The following is a 20263-nucleotide window of genomic DNA, read 5'->3' on the forward strand; positions in this document are numbered from 1 at the left end:
AAGCTTCCTCTATTCCCATATTTTGGAGTGTTTTTATCAAGAAAGGTGCTGTATTTTGTCAAATGCCTTTTCTGCATCCATTGAAAAGATTATGTGATTTTTCTTCTTCAGTTTATCAATGTGGTTTATTACACTAAATGATTTTCTTGTGTTGAACTATACTTGCATATCTGGGATAAAACTGGAGATTGGGCGGCGAACTTGGCCCAGTGGTTAGGGCATCCATCTACCACATGGGAGGTCCATGGTTCAAACCCCGGGCCTCCTTGACCCTTGTGGAGCTGGCCCACGCGCAGTGCTGATGTGCGCAAGGAGTGCCCTGCCACGCAGGGGTGTCCCCCACATAGGGGAGCCCCACGCTCAAGAAGTGCACCCCGTAAGGAGAGCCGCCCAGCGCGAAAGAAAGTGCAGCCTGCCCAGGAATGGCGCTGCACACACGGAGAGCTGACACAAGATGACACAAGAAAAAGAAACACAGATTCCTGTGCCGCTGACAACAACAGAAGCGAACAAAGAAGATGCAGCAAATAGACACAGAGAACAGACAACTGGGGTGGGGGGGGGGAAGGGGAGAGAAATAAATAAATTAATTAATTAAAAAAACAAAAAACTGGAGATTGAACCCAGGACCTCGTACATGGGAAGCAGGTGTTCAGCCACTTGAGCTACATCCACAACTCCCCAAAAAGAGTTGGTTTTTTCATTTGTTTGTTTTGTTTTTAGGGGATACCAGGGATTGAACCCAGGACCTGGTACGTGGGAAGAAGGTGCTCAACCACTTTCACTATATCTGCTCCCTGTAACTTTGTTTTTGTAGTATCTTTTTCTGTTTTTGGTATTAAGGTAATGTTGGCTTCATAAAATGAGTTTGGTAGCATTCTTTCCTATTCAAGACTGGTATTAGATCGTCTTTGAATGATTGGTAGAATTTGCCTGTGAAGCCATCTAATCCCAGGCTTCTCATCTTTGGGAGGTTTTTGTTGAGTATTTCAATATCTTCACTTGTGATGGTTTGTTGAGGTCGTCTGTTTCTTCTAGGTGGTTCATGTGTTTCCAGGAATTTGTCCATCTCTCTACATTGTCTAGTTTTTTGGCATACAGTTGATCATAGTATCCTCTTGTGATCTTTCTTATCTCTGTGGGGTCAATGGTAATGATCCCGCTCTCATTTCTGATTTTATTTGCATCGTCTCTGTTTTTTTCTTTGTCAGTCTAGCTAAGGATTTGATGATTTTGCTGATCTTCTCAAAGGACCAACTTTTGTTTTTTTCTGTTGTTTTTTTTGTTCTCGACTCCATTTATTTCTGCTCCGATTAAATAAATAATAAATAAATCTTTTAAAAATAAAATAAAATATATTGAGACCTGTCTTGTGACCCAATGTATGGTCTATCCTGGAAAAGGATACATAGGCATTTGAAAAGAATGTACCTCCCACTGTTTTGGTGTGTAATGCTCTATAAATGTCTTTTAGGTCTAGTTCATTATCATATTATTCAAGTTCTCTGTTCATTTATCCTCTGTCCAGATGTTCTCTCCAAAACTGAGAATGGTGTATATATATATTTTTAAAGATTTATTTATTTATTTAATTCCCCTCCCCTCCCCCGGTTGTCTGTTTTCTGTGTCTTTTTGCTGCGTCTTGTTTCTTTGTCCGCTTCTGTTGTCATCAGCGGCATGAGAAGTGTGGGTGGCGCCATTCCTGGGCAGGCTGCACTTTCTTTCGCGCTGGGCGGCTCTCCTTATGGGTGCACTCCTTGCGCGTGGGGCTCCCCTACGCGGGGGACACCCTGCGTGGCACGGCACTCCTTTCGCGCATCAGCACTGCGCGTGGGCCAGCTCCACACGGGTCAAGGAGGCCCAGGGTTTGAACCGCGGACCTCCCATGTGGTAGACGGACGCCCCAACCACTGGGCCAAGTCCGTTTCCCGAGAATGGTATATTAAAGTTGCCAACTATTTTGTAGAGACATCTATTTCTCCTTTTAACTTTGCCAGTGTGTGACTCATGTCTGTTGGGGCACTTGGTTAGGTGCATAAATATTTAGCACAGATATTTCTTCTTGGTGAATTGCTCCTTTTACTAATATATAATGATTTTCTTTATCTCGTATAACAGTTTTGCATTTAAAATATATTTTGGACTTTTGGGAAGATGACAGACCAGAAAGACACGGTACTGTCTTCTCTCCCAGAAAAATAGTTAGAGGACAGGCAGAAATGGCCTGGGGAAAAAATCTTCAAGGGTTTAGGACCCCAGGGGAAGGCTGGACACCATCCAGGAAAGAGAGGGCAAAGGAAAAGAATCACGATGGCAAAACTATTAGTTAAAAGCAGCAGCTGCTACTGCTGGCACCCTCCTCCACACTAAAGACACTTTGGAATACTCAGGGACTGTGGTGACAGGCTACAGATAGAGTGGGCCCCAGGGCTCCACCTCCCCAGGAAAGAGGAGAGAGAAGAACACAGCCTAAGGTCGACTCAAATTTTTTTTTTAAGATTTATTTTTTATTTATTCCCACCCCGCCCCCCGCCAGTTGTCTGCTCTCTGTGTCCATTCGCAGTGTGTTCCTCTGTGTCTACTTGCATTCTTGTCAGCGGCACTGAGAATCTGTCTCTTTTTGCTGCATCATCTTTTTTTAATTAATTTTTTCCTTATTTCTCCCCTCTCCCTTTCCTCCATGGTCTGCTCTCTGTGTTCATTCATTGTGTGTTCTCTGTGTCTGTTGTATTTTCATTAAGTGACTCTGGAAACCCATCCTGGGACCTTCCAGAGTGGGAGAGAGGTGATCATTCTCTTGTTCCACCTTAGCTCCCTAGTTCGCTGTATCTCATATCATCTCTTCCCTGTGTCTCTTTTTAGCTGCATCTTCTTGCTGTGTCAGCTCCACTCCTGGGCAGTCTGCCCTCCTCAGCAGGGCTGCATTCCTTGCCTGGGGGCCACTCCCTGCGTAGGGGGCACCACTGTACAGGGCGACATTCCTTGAGCATGGTGGCACTCCATGTGGGCCAGCTCACCACACAGGCCAGGAGGCCCTGGGTATCGAACCCTGGACCTCCTATATGGTAGGTGGAAGCTCTATCCATTGAGCGATATCTGCTTTCCTTGCTGTGTCATCTTGCTGAGTCAGCTCTCTGTGTGTGTGGTGCCACTCTTGGGCAGGTTGCATTTTTTTTCATGCGGGGCAGCTCTCCTTGCAGGGCTCACTCCTTGCACATGGGCTCCCCTACATGGGGACACCCCTGTGTGGCAGGGCACTCCTTGCATTTGTCAGCACTGCACATGGGTCAGCTCACCACATGGGTCAGGAGGCCCTGGGTTTGAACCCTGGACCTTCTATATGGTAGGTGGACGCTCTATCAGCTGACCCACATCTGCTTTTGACCCACAGATTTGGCTGGCTGTGCCCCACAAGCCCTTCCAGGCCAGGTGGGACCACACCAATCTTGCCTTGGGAACCAGCTGAGACTGAAGAAAGAGATCTGGGACTAAAAAGATCCGACCCTCTCAATCTCCCCCTCTACTAACCAGGACTGATTGTTGAGGATGCAGAGGGGAGTGGACTTATTTCCTACCCAGGGGAAAGGGAGGAAGCTGCCAGCAAATGTTGGAGAACTGTCTCTGAGAAAGTTTGGATTACAAGGCTCTTAGCCTCCAGGCTGGAACCTCTATCACACTGATCCAGTTTGTGTTGCTGCACACTCTTAGCAGGCGTTGAACTGAAAGGGCCGCCAAAGCGTGCCACCTGCTGGCAGACCAAAGAAGTGCATGTGAGGAAATTAAAAGTTTTTAAGAGGGGGTTTTTCCGGCCTTTTAAGTGTCCCTCTCCAAGGCCCTAGGAGGCGGGGCTGGAACCCATTACTGGGTCCAGAGCCCAGTTTTGAACTAACAGGGACAATCCTAAAGACCCAGATTACCAGGAATCAAAAGAACACAGTTACACACAGACTTCTGCCACTAAATCCCTATAAAAGAGAGAGAAATTGAGCATCCGAGTAAACTCACCATCCTAATCAGATGCCTAGACATCAGCAAAAAATTATGAGCCAAACTAAGAAAATGGAAGACATGGCCCAAGAAAAGGAGTATATCAAAGCCCCAGAAGAGATGCAGGGTTTGAGACAACTAATTAATGAGATGCACACAAATTTCCAATATCAAATCAATGAGTTAAAATACATTTTGTCCATTATTAGTGTCACTACTCAAGATCTTTTGTTGTTGTTGTTACTATTTGCATACAATATCTTTTTTCAACCTTTCACTTTCAACCTGGTTGTGTCCTTGCATCTGAAGTGAGTCTCTTATAGACAGCATATAGATGTCTCCTATTTTTTTGATTGGGGTTTTAAGCCATTAACATTCTATGTTATTACTGTAAAGTCATTACTTACTTCATCCATTTTATCTTTTGGCTTTCTGTTGTCATATCTTACTATTGTCTGTCTTTTTACTCTTTATTTACCCTTCCTAATAATCTTCATTTCTACACTCTTCCCCAAGTCTCTTGTCTTTGTTTTTTCCTTTCAGACCACAGCACAGGCACTCTGTTGTAATTCTGGTCTTTACTCTCAGTTTTGTTTGTCTGTGAAGACTTTAAACTCACCGTCATTTTTTTTTAGGAGGTACTGGGGAATGAACCCAGAACCTTGTACATGGGAAGCAGGTGCTCAACCACTGAGCTACCTCTGCTCCCCAGTGAAGAGTTAGTTTGTTTTTTTTTTTTTGCTGTTTGTTTGTTTGTTTTTAGGAGGCACTGGGGATAGAACCCAGACCTCATACATGGAAGCAGGTGCTCAACCACTTGAGCTACTTACACTCCCCTCACTCTCATTTTTGAAGGACAGCGTTCCCAGATATAGAATTCTTGGCTGACAGTTTTTTCTTTCAGACCTTAAACATGTCATAACTCTTTCCTCTCACCTCCATGGTTTCTGATGAGAGGTCAGCACTTAATCTTACTTAATCTTGTTGATGTTCCCTTGTATGTGATGCTTTGCTTTTCTCTTGCTGCTTTCAGAGTCCTCTATCTCTAATATTTGTCATTCTGAATAATAGGTGTCTCAGAGTAGGTCTATTTGTATTTATTCTGTTTCGGGTGTGTTGTTCTTTTTGGATGTTGATATTTATGTCTTTCTTAAGGGTTGGGTTATTATTTCCTCAAATTTCAGATATTATTTCCTCAAATATTCTTTCTGCCCCTTTTCCATTCTCTTCTCCTTCCCGGGACACTTATACTGCCTATATTGGTGCATTTCACATTTTCATTTAATTCCCTGACATCTTGTCCCATTTTTTCCCTTCTTTTCTTTTTCTGTTCTCCTGTCTATTCCAGCTGGATATTCTGCCCTCAAAATTACTAAGTCTGTCTTTGAACAACTCAAGTCTGCTGTTACATGCCTCTAATGTATTTTTAATCTCATCCATTGTGTCTTTCATTCCCGTAAGCTCTGTTACTTTTGTTTGCAGATGTTCAAATTCTTCCTTATGTTCACACAGTGTCTTCTTAATATCCTTTATCTCTTTAGTCATATTTCCTTTGGCTCTTTGAACTGACTAAGGAGATTTGTATGATTATCATTGATTAGTTGTCTTAAATTCTGGTATTTTGTCAGGATATTTGGTTTGTTCCTTTGGCTCGGGCGTCTCTTCCTGTTCCCTAATATAGCTTGTACTGTTTTGCTGATGTCTAGGACTCTGAATATATTTGTGAATTTACTTTCATGGTCAGTTTCTCTCTCTTGCCTAGCATTTTCTTTTGTTTGTTGTTTTTACAGCTCTTCTTTGTTTTTGTTTTTTTTTTAGGAGGTGCTGGGGATTGAACCTGGGACCTTGTACATAGGAAGCAGCCACTCAACCACTTGAGTTAAATCTGCTCTCCTCTTCTTTGATTTTTTGGTTCACCTTATTCTAAGTCTTTAAATTGTGCAGCTTAAGTTATCAAAATCAGGCCAGGGACTCACTAGCGGGGCACAGATTTTCTCCCAGGCATTGGGGCTGAAGAGAGCTAAACACAGTTTTTATCCTTGTAATTTCCAGGCCAGCCAGCAGATGGCGCATGTTGGCAAGCCTTTCCACATGGGTGTTTCTTTCAAACTCCACTTTCCTGTGTTTCTAGTCTGGCCAGAGCTAAGATTCAAAGCCAGCTCTGATGATGGAATTCACTGAAAAGAAAGCACTGTCTGCTCTCTGACACACCCTCCCTCTTCCCTTGTAATAGTCTGTTCCCCTCTCAGTCAGTTGCAGTGAGACAGGGGTTTTATCCAGGCTTAATGTTTTGAGGGTGGGGGTGGGTGCCCTTCCCCCCTGCTGTGGGGGTTTAGTAACTCCTGTTTATTGTTTCAGGTTCTTTTGTCTCTCTGTCCTTTGCCCTCCTGGAGGCTGCATAGCCTGCTGATCCCCAGCCAGGTCCCTTGGACAGTTTTTTACTCTTCTCTATTATTTTTGTGTGAGTTGAACCCTGTCCTACCTACTCCTATGCCATCTGCCTGGGCTCATTATTTTCTTGATTGTTTTTCTACATAGTCCCCTATACCTTCAGGAATCACATTTAGGTAAGTATCAGATTTTCTAGAGCTTACTTCCACGTGCCTTTATTTTTCTCTCATATTTTCTATCTTTTTAGTTCCTTTATTTTCCAGATCATCAACTTGATCTTCAGTATAGTCTATATTATTATTTAGCTATTTCATTAAAATTTTTATTTTTATATTTTAAGAATGCTTACTTATTCTCTGATAGCTCTTTTTCATAGCAAACTGTAATCATTTGAAGTGTGTAGTAGGTTTCTAAATTCCTCTGATGGTCCTAATTAGCATTTTATTGCTATTAATGGTATTATTAAAAAATCTAATTTTCTTAATCAGCTAATATAGGTGTTAAGAACGCGATTGAATTGTACATGCATTGATGAGCATTTGTGTGTGTGTGTTTGATGAGCTTTAAAAAAATCTCTCTTCTTGGATTATCTTTTTCCTTCAGCCTCAGTTTTGTTTGTCTAAGGCTTTCCCTTTCATATTTTTTCCCTCAAGTCTCGTGTTCCCTGGTTAATTTGTATGAATGAATTGAGAGCTAAACAAACACCTTAATTTAGTGTCAGCTGTTTCCTCTCCAATTGTTTAGGTTTGTTTCTCCAAAAAGCTTTTCCCTTGAACAGAATGACTGACAGCAGTTTCTGTATAGGTGGGCGGGGCTTGTGGACAAGGGGGCTCCTGGGGGCAGTAAGTGGGCAGAATGGTGAACCCCGAGAGGGCTTTACTCTGCGGGTGGAGATTCCTTTCAAGTTCGTTTGTTTATATCCCATCTGCATTTAGGGATTCTGAGTTTCTTCAGTACCTCCTCACCGTCCTCTCCACCCTCACTAGGAGCGGTCTCTGAGCTGATTGCTTGCTTTCTAGAGGGCTCTGGCATTTTGCCTAAGGGCAAAAGTCTCAGCTGCCAAGCTCTGTTTACCCAGTTGGGAGGAAGGGGCTCAGCTGTCCTGAGGCAGTGGATCCAGTTCTTTAATGAGGCCACTGGTGATTGCGCCACAGCCCGTCCTGTTCCTGCTCACCGGGTTTGTTGACCGAGCTTGCTGCTTTTCTGGGGCTCCCTTGGGGATACACATGCTCAGTCCTTTTGCGTCGGCCTGCAGTTTCCATTGTATTGTTTTCAGCAATCCATCTGTCTGCTCTCTCTCTTGTACACATTTCTCAAAACGTCTGGTTTGCTGATGATGTTCTTTTTTGTTTCCTGTTGTTGTTATCATCTCCATTCTCCTGAAGTTATCTTTTCTGTCACTTTGACAGGAACACGGGAGGTAACAGGTAAATGCACATGCTCAATCCACTGTGGTGTGCATGTGCACTTACTAATACATACACACACGTTTGAAAAGCAAATACAGCAAGGCATCCAGTTAATTCATTGGGGGAAGATAAATTCCTGTAAATTATCAGAATACAATGCCTAGATTTCGCAGTTGATTCAAATATTTTGCCCAGTTAATTTTTTAAAAGTTTAGTGTCAAACAATGTGTCCAGGATTACAGTTATAAGATGTGAAAATAAAACAAAATAAAGTTACTATGGCTAACAGATTTAAAATGGAGTTGGGAAGTCATTCTGGAGGTTACTCACAGGAATCTCAGCCAGATATCATGGACTGCCAAAGTATACATGGCCCCGAGCAAGGATGTGCCTCAAAACCCCAAGAAAATCCGGACACACCAACCACGAGGAAAAGAGCCCAGTGAGCTTGTAACCTGAAGGACCTTAGCAGTGCCCCAAATATCCACCAGTCACCAACAACTTAAGTCATCTTTTTCTTTAAAAACCCTTGCCTGCAGACCCCAGATGGGACACAGTTTGGGTTGCTGCCTGAACCTGTGCTCTCAGAATTGCAAGTCTAAGACGGCAAATAGACACCTTGGTTGTCTTGCAGTTCCGTTTGTTATTTCTTGGTCGTCAAAGGTCTGAAAATAAAAAAATTAGAAAGTGACATTTTAGAATTATTTGCACATGAAAAGGAGCTGTAGTCATTGCTATTAGTTCTTCCCAGTCTGTTTACCTCTGGGCATAGACTTAAGCAACCCAATTCCATTCCAAGTATGAGGAATGCCTTGCCAAGGAACTGCTTCAAGCATAATTCTGCACTGTTCACCTGCTAGATCCTCTGGCACTAGAATAACGCCCATAAATGCCACTGGGATTCTACTCATTCAATTAGAAATTCCTTGAAGAAGTATTTAACCTAAGACAAAAATAACCAAAAAAAAATTTTTAAAGAAAAGGAACAGAACACAAATGCTGGAATGGGCAATGTGCCCAGTGGTTAGTAAATCTAAGGTCAAATCTGGGCTCTGCCACTCACTAACCCTGCAGCCTTGGACAAATAATACAAACCTTTAAGCCTCAGATTTGTGAACTTGGAAATGAGGATCCTACTACCACATACTTCATAGGATGGTTTATTTATTTATTTATTTACTTATTTATAATATATTTTTATTACAGAGGTTGTGAACTGACAAAAAATCATGGGTATGTGTAGAATTCCTGTACAACAACCCTTCACCAAGACACCACACCGTTATGGAACATTTGTTGTAGAATATGAGACAATATCATCAGACTCTTACCACCAACCATAGTCTATAGAATACATTTGGCATATTTTTTCCCTGTACCCTCCTCTTATCAACACAGTACATCTTTGGGATTGGTGCAAGAATACTGCAGTATTGCTGTTAACTATAGTCTATAGGTTACATTAATTGTATTTTTCCCACATAATAGTGATGTACATCCATTTTGGTTCACAGAAGGACATTCTTGCATTTGTACTATTAACCACAATTCTTATCAACCTCTGGATTTACTACAGGATGATTATGAGAATTAAATAAGATAATGCACATAAAGTTCTTAGCACAGCCCCTGGCATCTAGTAAGGGGCTTACATTAGATATTAGCAATTTTTACTATTAACATGCAAAAATAATTCACATCTATATTAAGAGCAGTTCTGGAATAAACATCCAATCTCCTTTTCTCAAAACATTGGTAAAATCTAGGGAAATATTCATTACTTCCTGGTTCCAATGAAATAGTCTTCCTTTTGCACCTGGCTTTTTATCCTCTCTCGCAGCTTTGTGTCCCTTGCCAGTTTGCATCCCGGTGTTTGAGGGATTTATAAACTCACAGACCACATTTGTGTTCTTCTTTGTTTCACGGGTAAGTATGCTGAGGATGTATCATTTCAAGGAAGCAGATGGATTCCCTTCCCTGGCTAGGGTCAACCTGCAGTGATGCACTGTGATGATAGGACAGAAATCCGCTCTCCAATCCCAAGTCCTCCGCTGGGGACAAGAGACATTTCTGTGGTCCTGTTTATTTGAGGTATGAATACCTTTCTGCTACCCAAAAGATACAGCTCCATAAGGAGTTATCCTCAATTACCCCATGAAATTCATTTCAGGTCAATGGTTCAGTAAATGGTTTTGAAGGCACATGAGGGGTGCAAGTGGGAGTGAGGCATGGCCCCAGTGCTGGGAGAATTTAGTTTGGTGAGGAGCTTATCTTTATCCCGTCTCTTTCCCAAATGTGGATTAGAATTAGATTGTCTCATACAAGGATAACAGAAAGTTGTCAGAGTATTTTGGTGTGTTTTTGCAATGGCGGCTATAGGTTTGAGATGGTACAGTTTGTGGATGCTCAAAGAAAAGAATACAGAATTATGAATTCTAAATGAAATAGGTTTTGAAAGGGACCAGTGCAAGCAAAAGGCCTTGAAGCATGAACTTTTTTAACTTAATGGTAAACCTACCTCTGGATTTGAGAAGCATTAAAAAAATCCTTTACCCCCAAATCTCTTCCTCATTACTTACTCCTTACCTGTGCCTAAATTTCCATCTTAAATTTCATTCCACAGATTAGAATGTAAAGGGCTTGGTGATAATGTTTGTGCTAGATAACACTAGTACCATCTTCATTTTCAGAAGCCTACAAGACCCTGATGGCAAGGGTCAGGATCAGAAGATAAACAAGGATTTTTAAACACCATGTTAATCTTTACACGAGAAGCAAGGCAAGTATATAAGTTATGTTCTACCTATCAATTAGCATAACTCTGATAAGAAGGTAAAGGTGGGACAAGGTCAGGTATCTTGATGGACAGGGCCTTTTGGACAGCTTTTTATTTTTTAAAGATTTATTTATTTCTATTTGCCTCCCCAGTTGTCTGCTCTGTGTCCAGTCACTGTGTGTTCTTCTGTGTCCACTTGTATTCTCCTCAGTGGCACTGGGAATCTGTATCTTTTTTTTTTGCTGCATCATCTTGCTGCATCAGCTCTCTGTGTGTGCGGCCCCACTCCTGGGCAGGCTGGACTTTGTTCATGCAGGGTGGCTCTCCTTGTGGGGTGTATTCCTTGCACATGGGGCTCCCCTATGCGGGGGACACACCTGTATGGTATGGCGTGCATCAGCACTGTGCATGAGCCAGCTCACCACACGGGTCAGGAGGCCCTGGGTTTGAACCCTGGATCTCCCATGTGGTAGGCAGATGCTCTATCTATTGAGCCAAATCCGCTTCCCTTGAATGTTATATAGCTACGTACATCTATAGGAGATAAATGTGTCTTAGTGCCATAGATATGTTTTCTGGATAGATAGATAGAGGCCCTCATGATTGCGTACAAAATATTAAACCTCCTCTCCTGGGGAAGTCCTGTTACTTCCTCAATAAGATGGTCAAAAGCTCTGGAATATATAATCCTTGCCTAATAAAAGAACATAGACTAATAAACCATGTGCTTTATCTTAATGCTTAAAGCTATGAACATTATTCCTATAATAATGAAAATAAGCCTAATTATAATTAATGCCTAAGAGTCACCTCCTAAAAATCTTATTGCTCAAGTGGCCTCTCTCTAGGCCAAACTCTGCAAATAAACTCACTACCTTCCCATATGGGATATGACTCTCAGGGATGAGCCTCCCTGGCACTAAGAAATTATTGATAAGCATTAATCAGCATGCATTTGGAGAAAGACCTTGATCAAGGGGGGGAAATATTTTAAAAAATAGAATTTTTATGGCTAAGAGATTTCAAAGTGAGTCAGGAGGTCATTCTGCAAGTTATACTTATACAGGTCTCAGCCAAACTTCACAAACTGCCACAGTAAACAAAGCCTCAAACAAAAGTGCTCCTGAGGGCCCTAGGGACAGCCAGACAACATCAGCAAGCCACAGGACCTCATGAAATCAATATCCTCTTGGTGGGCCCTATTTAGGAATATATGAAAATCTATTTCCCCAATATATCATACTTATACTCATTTATAATTCCCCTAATCATGATTCTTCTACTCCTTTTGTTTGCACCTATAATTTTCAATGTACTTGTTGAGTTTATTTCTCAGAGACTTAAAGGCTTCAAATTATTCCTATGCCAGATGAGCCCTGAAATCCAGCAAACTAGTGGCCAACTCCCACGCTCCAGTTTGTCAGGCCTGCCCTGAACAACTAACAAAATGATGATGATGGATGAGCATTATCCCCAAAACAAAGAGTATCTTCAACAGCAAGCAAAACAATTCCACTCCTCTGCCCCATAATACCTGTGCCCTTCTTAGCCTGAAGCACTCAGATTGGACATATGAACAAAATTAAGGGGGAGTGTAACTGTTGACTAAAGCAGATTTACTGTTTTTGTTTTTGTCTTTATTTATTTTTTTAATATTATATTTAAAAAATATGAGGTCCCCATATATCCCCCCACCCTCCTCACCCCACTCCTCCCCCCATAACAACAATCTCCTCCATCATCATGAGACAGTCATTGCATTTGGTGAATACATCTCTGAGCACCACTGCACCTCATGGTCAATGGTCCACATCATAGCCCTTACTCTCCCACATTCCACCCAGTGGGCCATGGGAGGACATACAATGTCTGGTAACTGTCCCTGCAGCACCACCCAGGACAACTCCAAGTCCTGAAAATGCCCCCTCATCTCATCTCTTCCTCCCACTCCCTACCCCCAGCAGCCACCATGGCCACTTTCTCCACACCAATGCCACATTTTCTTCTATTACTAATCACAATAGTTCATGAATAGAATATCAGTAAGTCTACTCTAAGCCATACTCTATTCCTCCATCCTGTGGACCTTGGAATGGTTGTGTCCACTCCACATCTATATCAAGAGGGGGCTTAGATTCCACATGGATGCTGGATGCAATCCTCCTGCTTTCAGTTGTAGGCACTCTTGGCTCCCTGGTGTGGTGGTTGACCTTCTTCACCTCCATGTTAGATGAGTGGGGTAAATCCAATAAACCAGAGTGTAGGAGGATTTACTGTTATTGTAGTTATTATCTTGTGTTAACTGGGTAGCCTGTAAAATTGAAATAAAAAATAAAATTTTAAGTATAAAAAATTAAAATAATAAAATACCATGCTCATGGTATAAAATTGGGAAAAGTACAAAATACAAAACAAATTTATGTTTGAATTGTTCTACTACCCAGAGATAACCATCATCAACATTTGGTGATTGTTTTCCCAGGCTGTTTTATGTTTTTTAAAATTTGTAACTTCCTTGTTTTTGTGTGTTTGTGTGTGTTTTGTTTGTTTGTTTTGTTTTGCATGAAAATATTCCAGAACATTTCAGGGCCATGCATTTTATAAATGTGTACTTTAACATTTTGAGAAAAGTTTTTCGTATGAAGAGGAAAAATAAGACAACCAAACGCTATTGCTGAACTGATTGTAAAGGCTGGATAGGCAGATATTACCAAAACAATGCAGCTGCTGCCACCTAAAGGAAAAACATTCAAATACTGAAATGACACTTTAAGGTAATGCCTGATAGAGTGAAAGCTGAGATATTAAGGATGGCTAATTTTGTTTTTAATTTTTCTTCCTTTTACCAAGTGGTTTTCCTCCTTGCTTTCAAAAAAAACAATTCATTTGAGTAGGTAATACTTTCAGTGATATGAACTTTAAAATGACAAAATGATACATGCTGAAAAGTAGGTCTTCTACCTCTTACTCAAGTTCCCCTCCCCAGGGTCAATTACTATTAGCAATTTCTTCCACATTCTTTCAGAGACAGTCTCTATATGTGTAAGCCTCAATGTTTGTATATATATATACATGTATTAATTTTCTCCCAAGTGGTATCATAATGGACCCACTCTTCTCAACTTTGTTTTTCCTGTGTGCTTTGTTTGTTTTCACTGTCTTGAGACAGTTCATGTCAGCACATATTGGGCTGGCTACATTTTAATGTTTGCATTGTATTCCAGGTAATAATGATTTGCTTAACCAGTCCTCAATGACCAGACATTTAAGATATCTCCAGTCTTTTGCTATTTCTTCTTCAATGATGTGGTGACCTTCCTTGTACAGTAATCTTTACACACATGCCAAAATATAGAGAGATTATGGTCATAGGAAGGAAATTGTTGGGGGTTTGCTTTCTCACACATCTCGAACCCTGCCTACTTCCCTCCCCTCATTTTTTCAGTGTCGTTATATCAAAATGTTTGGTAAAGTCAAAAGTCAGCATTTACATTATTGTGATTATCATACAGTATTCACCACTGAATCAAATAGTGTATTATACTTTCTTGTATAGCCTTCTGCTTTTCCTGACATTAATTGTTAAACCCTCACCCCCTGCCCAAATTGTTTTCTACATACCATCCCTAATCTTTTTTTTTTTCCAGAATGATCCAACAGATTTTGGAAACTTCTTAGTTTCATTCTAAGAAATTTGGCAAACTCTTAGAATATGGGGGAATACTAAAAACTGCCTCAGTTCTCATACACATTAAATAATCTATCAGTTTTATTTTTCTCCCTACAGTCTTCCTTTCTCATTTCCAGAGTCTCTGTCCTCCAGCTCCAGTTTGGATTGGTTGCTTGCTGGGTGTGATAGATGTCTGCCATGCTAGGACTTCTCTTTGCCATCTTCCTGGGTGGTTTTGTTTTTTTGTGTCTGGATCCCAAGTCTTCCTCTTTCTTGTTTACTCCCACAGTTTGTTGAATTGTGTCCTTTGATAGCTTTCTACTAAATGGTGCATGGTAGGGTGATTACTTGAGACTTTGCATGTCTGAAAATGTCTTTATTTTTCCCTTTCATTTGTTGGGAGTTTGACTGGACATAACATTTTTGCTTACAAAATATTTTCTTGCATAATTATGAAGGCATTACTCTATGGCCTTCTGGTATCCTGCATTGCTGGATACCAGAATCAGTGCCAATCAGATTCCTGATCCTTAGTACAATGTGACCTGGTTTTTCATTCTGGAAGTTTTAAGGATTTTCTCTTTATTCCAAGTATTATGAAATTTTCAGATGATGTGCCTTAGAGAGCGACAGAGATTGCTACTGTATCATCAACAATCATGTCCTCCTTCCATAGTGCAGGGTGGTTGCTGAGAAGCCTCTACCCAGCCATAACTACATTTCCCTGCCCCTTTCATCTAGGTAGAACCTTGTGACTGGTTGTCTCCATGAAAGGTGTCAGCTCAAGTGGTGGTGGTGGGGTAGAGGGAATGAGTTTGTGGAGTTTGGGTGATCAGAGAAAGGGATGCACCTAACTCCCAGAAGACAAATATTGAGAAGGGCAAGGGGTCCATGGGTTCCAAGGTCAGTTTTATACTTCCACTGTGTCCCTGGTTTTCAGTCCATCCACCTCACTCCTGTCTCATGCTGCGCTTGGTGACCCTGAGTCTGGACCCCTCCATATTCTCACTGGAGAACTGGCTTATGCCCTGTATCCTGTGGCTACTTTAACAAATTACAACAAACTTTGTGGCTTAAAACAACAGAAATTCATTCTCTCACATTTTTGGATGTCAGATGTCAGAAATCCCTTTCACTGGTCTGCATGCCCTCTGAGGCTCTAGGGGAGCTGCTAGTGGCTGCTGGCATTTCTTGGCTTGGCACGGTATCACTCCAGGTTCTCCTCCATAATCCTGCTCCTTCCTCCTCTTCTGGATGTAAGTCTCCCTCTGCCCCTCTCTTATAAGGACACTGGTGATTGCATTTATGGCCTAGCCATGTAATTCGGAATAATCTCCACATTGCAAAATCTTTAACCTAATCACATCTGTAAAGTCTTTGCTACAAAAGGTAATATTCACAGGTGCTGCGGATTAGGATGTGGACATATCTTTGGGGACCATTGTTCACCTACCACAGGGAAAGAAGATAAAAGCACATGGTCAAGACACCACATTTAATGGGAGTCCGTTCTTTGTTTTCTTCCCGTATCTTTAGATTTCCTTTTACACATTTGAACCAGAGGGAATTTATTTTGGAATGGAGCTTCCCAGTTACCCCAAACATCAATTATTAACTATTTTATCTTTTCGCCACTGACAGGAAATAAAGATGGCTAACTCTTCAAAGACAAAATGAAAAGACTCCCATTTCTCTTCCCGTAACCAGTATAAAATGTTAATACAAGGAAAAGTCGAACCAAGAAATAGATATCATTTTGGAGAAATCATTTTTGCACGATTCAGGAATCTGGAGGGTGAGCGATGGGCTGCTCGCCAGCACCACTCCTCACCGCTGAGAGCCCCCCACGCCTGGCACCAGCACGGCCATGACAGGCCCCCGGGGCTCCTCCTACCCATAGTCCACAGCGGAGGCGGGTGCGTCAGGGAACAGCTCCCTCCCGCGCCTTCCGGCCGTGCCAGCCCTGGGGGAGGCACCTGAGGCCTCCATGCCTGTCACTGCGGAGGAGGGCGTGGGTGGGAGGAACACAAAGCAAGCGAGGTTACGAGTCGGGCCTCCCGGCTGCTCCTCGACCCACACCAGAAAAAGTGCAGCCTGTTCCCGGCACCCCCGTTTCTGACGCACGTCCGGGCAAATGGCCAGGAGCCGCGTGGGGGTTCCGTGCAGGCTTTGAGTAGGGATTTCTGCGCCTCGGCCCTTGTTTCACTCCTTTAAGGTCGAGTCAGTGTGTCCCCGGGTGAGAGTTTTGTTTTAAAGCACTGTAATTTCGTTCCTTTCTGGACCGTCTGTGTATGAGTCACTTTTTGTAGCTGTGCTAAGAGATGCCAATAAAAGAATACTATTTCTGAAAACTTGAGATTTCAAGCTGGGTCGTTTAATGATATTCTCTTGATAGTTTTAAGTCTTAATAGTGACATTCGTTTTATTAAAGAATGACAGAATCTGAATCAAAATTTTGTTCCAAGTACTAATGTAACAAGTTGTTTCTCAATCTCACAGCACTCCATTTCTTTTATATATGGGTTTTTATCGTTGGGTTTTGTTCTCCACTCTTGAGTTCCCAATCTCCAGCTTACACATATACACATATCTATGATGTCCTAAATCTTTCTTTATGAATAAGCTAGATTTTTGAGTATTCTACTTTGTTATTTTCCTTACCTTTTAAGTACCCTTCTTCATGGAAGGTTGGCTATCTTATATTTGTCTAACACCAGCTCTCCCTCTTGTCATAGTACAATAAAGTGGCTCTAATTCTTTATTTCCATTTCGAGAGTGCCCAAAGAGAAAAGAAAGGAGACGCTGAGTTAACAGGAAGCATGAGCTGTGGACAAAGTAAGAAGAAAAGAAGAGGGAAATATAAGGAGGAGAAGTGCCTCTTGAAAAAGGAACTTGCATCTTGTCTTTTAAAAAAATTTGAACCCAGTTTCAGAAAACATTTAATTCTGAACTATGTGGAATGCTTAGCCATGAGTAAATGTTGCAGTAATAAAAATTAGAACCACAGTCATTTGTTTTGCATCTTTCCTTTTTCCCTTGACTTGCTTGTGAAAACCTTAGCATTATGTACTATTGCTTTATTTACAAAATGTTCATTTGTTTATGAAAGCTGCTAATGTGAGAGCAGGGATTTTGAATCAGAAAGACTTGGTTTCAAATCCCAGCTTTGCTGTATGACTTTGCTATATGACAAATAATAAAGCCTCCTTAAGATTTAGCTTTCCCATGTGAATGTTTATCCTATAGAGATCCATGAGGTAATGTGTATAAAATGCTAGTACAGTGCCTGGCAATTCAAATAATCCAGAATAACAAGTAATTTATTCAACAATTATTTATTGTGTGCTGAGGATACTGTGGTGAACAAGACAGGTGAGGTCTCTGTCCTTATGGAACTTACAGTAAACATGTCGGGGTGGGGGCAACCAATATAATAATGCAATCAGATCAATCCAATAATTACAGAAGGGGATTAGTCCACGGAGGCAGTAACCAGGATGCAGGGCATAGGAGCAGCAGGGAGGCACTGTGGTACCTGGGCCTGAAGGCGAGAATGAGCCGAACGCTGTTAGAGGCGGAGGAAGCTCGGCCCCTGGTTTAGAAAGGGATAGGAGTTCTAGAGTTATCAACAGTTCAGGGTTCCTCCTCTTCTTATGCTTTGTGTCCTTTCAAAGACCTGGCCACTGAGAGCAGGCTCACCCGGGTACTGTGACAGGCCAGCCTCATCTACCTTCTTATCCAACCTGAATCCCACAGTAAATAATTATAACCACCTCTTTGAATACACCCTAAATTCTCTTGTCCATCTCATGGCACTTTGTACCCACTTGGCCAAACTCCACCTGCCAGTTAACTCCAACTCTCCACTCCACTCCACATCTGCCCCCACTGAGTGGAGCAGAAGAATGGCACGCAACCTCATTGACTGGTCTCAAGTTAAATTCTTGAGGGTCCTAATGGGCTGCCCAGGAATCTTATTAGACTTCCCTGGTCCTCTCTACCCTGCTCTCCTCACTCCAGGAAGATGAAGAGACAGGCTGGAGCATCTTGAGCAAGTCCCCCTGCCACCCACCATGTGGAAAAGAGAAGAGCAGCCCTGTGACTCCAAGCTCATTTAACCCCAGCTCCCGTCCTGCCACTTTCTCTTCACCCCGCCATGATCAGGCCACTCTTCAAAGCACAGATCTCTCTTCAGGAACATGCCCTCATTCATCCAAACCCATAAACCTTGCTCAAAGGCTAAAGGGGGGGAAGCAGATGTGGCTCAAGTGATAGAGCTTCTGCCTACCATATGGGAGGACCTGGGTTCGATCCCTGGGGCATTCTGGTGAAAATGAAGAAGAAAAAGCGTGCCTGCGTGGTGAGCCAGTGCCCAGTGCAAGTGAGTCATGCAGCAAGATGATGATGCATCAAAAGAGAGACAAGGGGAGAGTCAAAATGAAGCTTAGCAGAAACCAGAAACTGAGGTGGCGCAATTGACAGGGAACCTCTCTCCACATCAGAGGTCCCCAGGATTGAATCCCGGTGAATCCTAGAAGAGAGAAAGTGAGAGGAGAAGACAACACAGACAGCAAAAACAGCAAGGTGGGAGGAGGGGAAGGGGGGAATATAAATAAATAAAACCTTTAAAAAAAAAAAAGAATAAAGGGGGCAGGAGGCTCATGGTAGTAGATGGGAGCTTACAACAAAAGGAAGGAGACAGTAAGACAGGACCGATTGTAACTAGTTTCCCATTAACCTTGGGAAAGATCTTGAATTTCTATCTCTGAGAATCGCTCTGACAATGATACATGAGAGAGCATTTTAAAAATGGTAAAACACTAAATACATTCATGAACTATATAGCCCAAGGTAAATCCAATATTTAATTCAGTGAATTTTATTAGCATCACAATTATGAAAACTGTCAGGAATTTTAATTATTTGATGTCTTTCTTTGCCACACAGCTGCCAAATGCAAAGTACCAGAAATGGGCTGGCTTTTATAATGGCAACTTTAGGGTAAAAGCACAAGGTCCAAGGCCGTGAAATGTCCAAACCAAAGCACCATCAGAGATAGAGATGCTTTCCTTATCAGAGGCAAGTACTGTGACCCTGGGGTCCTGCCAAGTGGCAAAACGAGATGGCCACTGGTCTCTGCCGAGGTCCCTGCCTTCTCTTCCAGAATCTACCATCTCCTGGAGCTCTGCTGTGGGCACCCAGGCATAGGGCTTGTTCCTTTGTGGGCCTCCTCTCTCAGTCCCGGCCGCTCCACTTTCTTCCTGAGTATTCAGCTGGGGGCTCTCAGGCATGTGGCTCATCTCTCCAGTCTTAAACTGCCCCGGGGGCCCAGGCTCTCTGGGGCTTCGTGCTTAAGCTTCGGCTGTAGCGATCCTCGAGTCCTCTCTCACAAGGCAGGACTGAAAGTGGCAGCTCCCTTTCTGTCTTTCTCTCTGTGTGTCTCCATTTACAGAAAGCTCCGTTCAGAGGCAGACACCCAACCCGAGTGACCCCTCACTGACATAGTCCAACCAAAAGGGTCTCATACCCACAGGGACGGATTAATTCAGAAACATAATCTTTTCCTTTTTGGGATTCATCAAGTTCAAACCGTCACATCCCATGTCTGTGATTATTAACAAGTCATAGGTATTTGGGGGATCACAAGACATTTTAATATATTTTTTCTTTTTCTTTCTCGCGTACACACTTGTTCACCATAAAACTACAGGCTTGTGGTTTTATTTTAATATGTTTATTCATCTATTCTTTCTAGTCCAGACAGTATTCCAAATCCACCTCCAACCTACTACAGTTCCTAAAGCTCAGAGTTTTGCAAATTTGCAAAGATGAGCCCTTGACGTTCATATCCGCAGATGGTGGTCTTTCCAGTGCACATTCCTTTGCGCAGTTAATTAGTTTTCGCTCATTTTCATCCTCCTCCTCCTCTCCCACTCAGCTGAGCGAGGAGGACCCTGGCTGCCTGCATAAAAGTCTGATAAGGCCCTGAACGCACCACGGACTCCTGGGTCCGCCCCCTCTGTATGCAGG

The sequence above is a fragment of the Dasypus novemcinctus genome, chromosome 27 (genome assembly GCF_030445035.2).
Source record: "Dasypus novemcinctus isolate mDasNov1 chromosome 27, mDasNov1.1.hap2, whole genome shotgun sequence".
Lineage (NCBI taxonomy): Eukaryota > Metazoa > Chordata > Mammalia > Cingulata > Dasypodidae > Dasypus > Dasypus novemcinctus.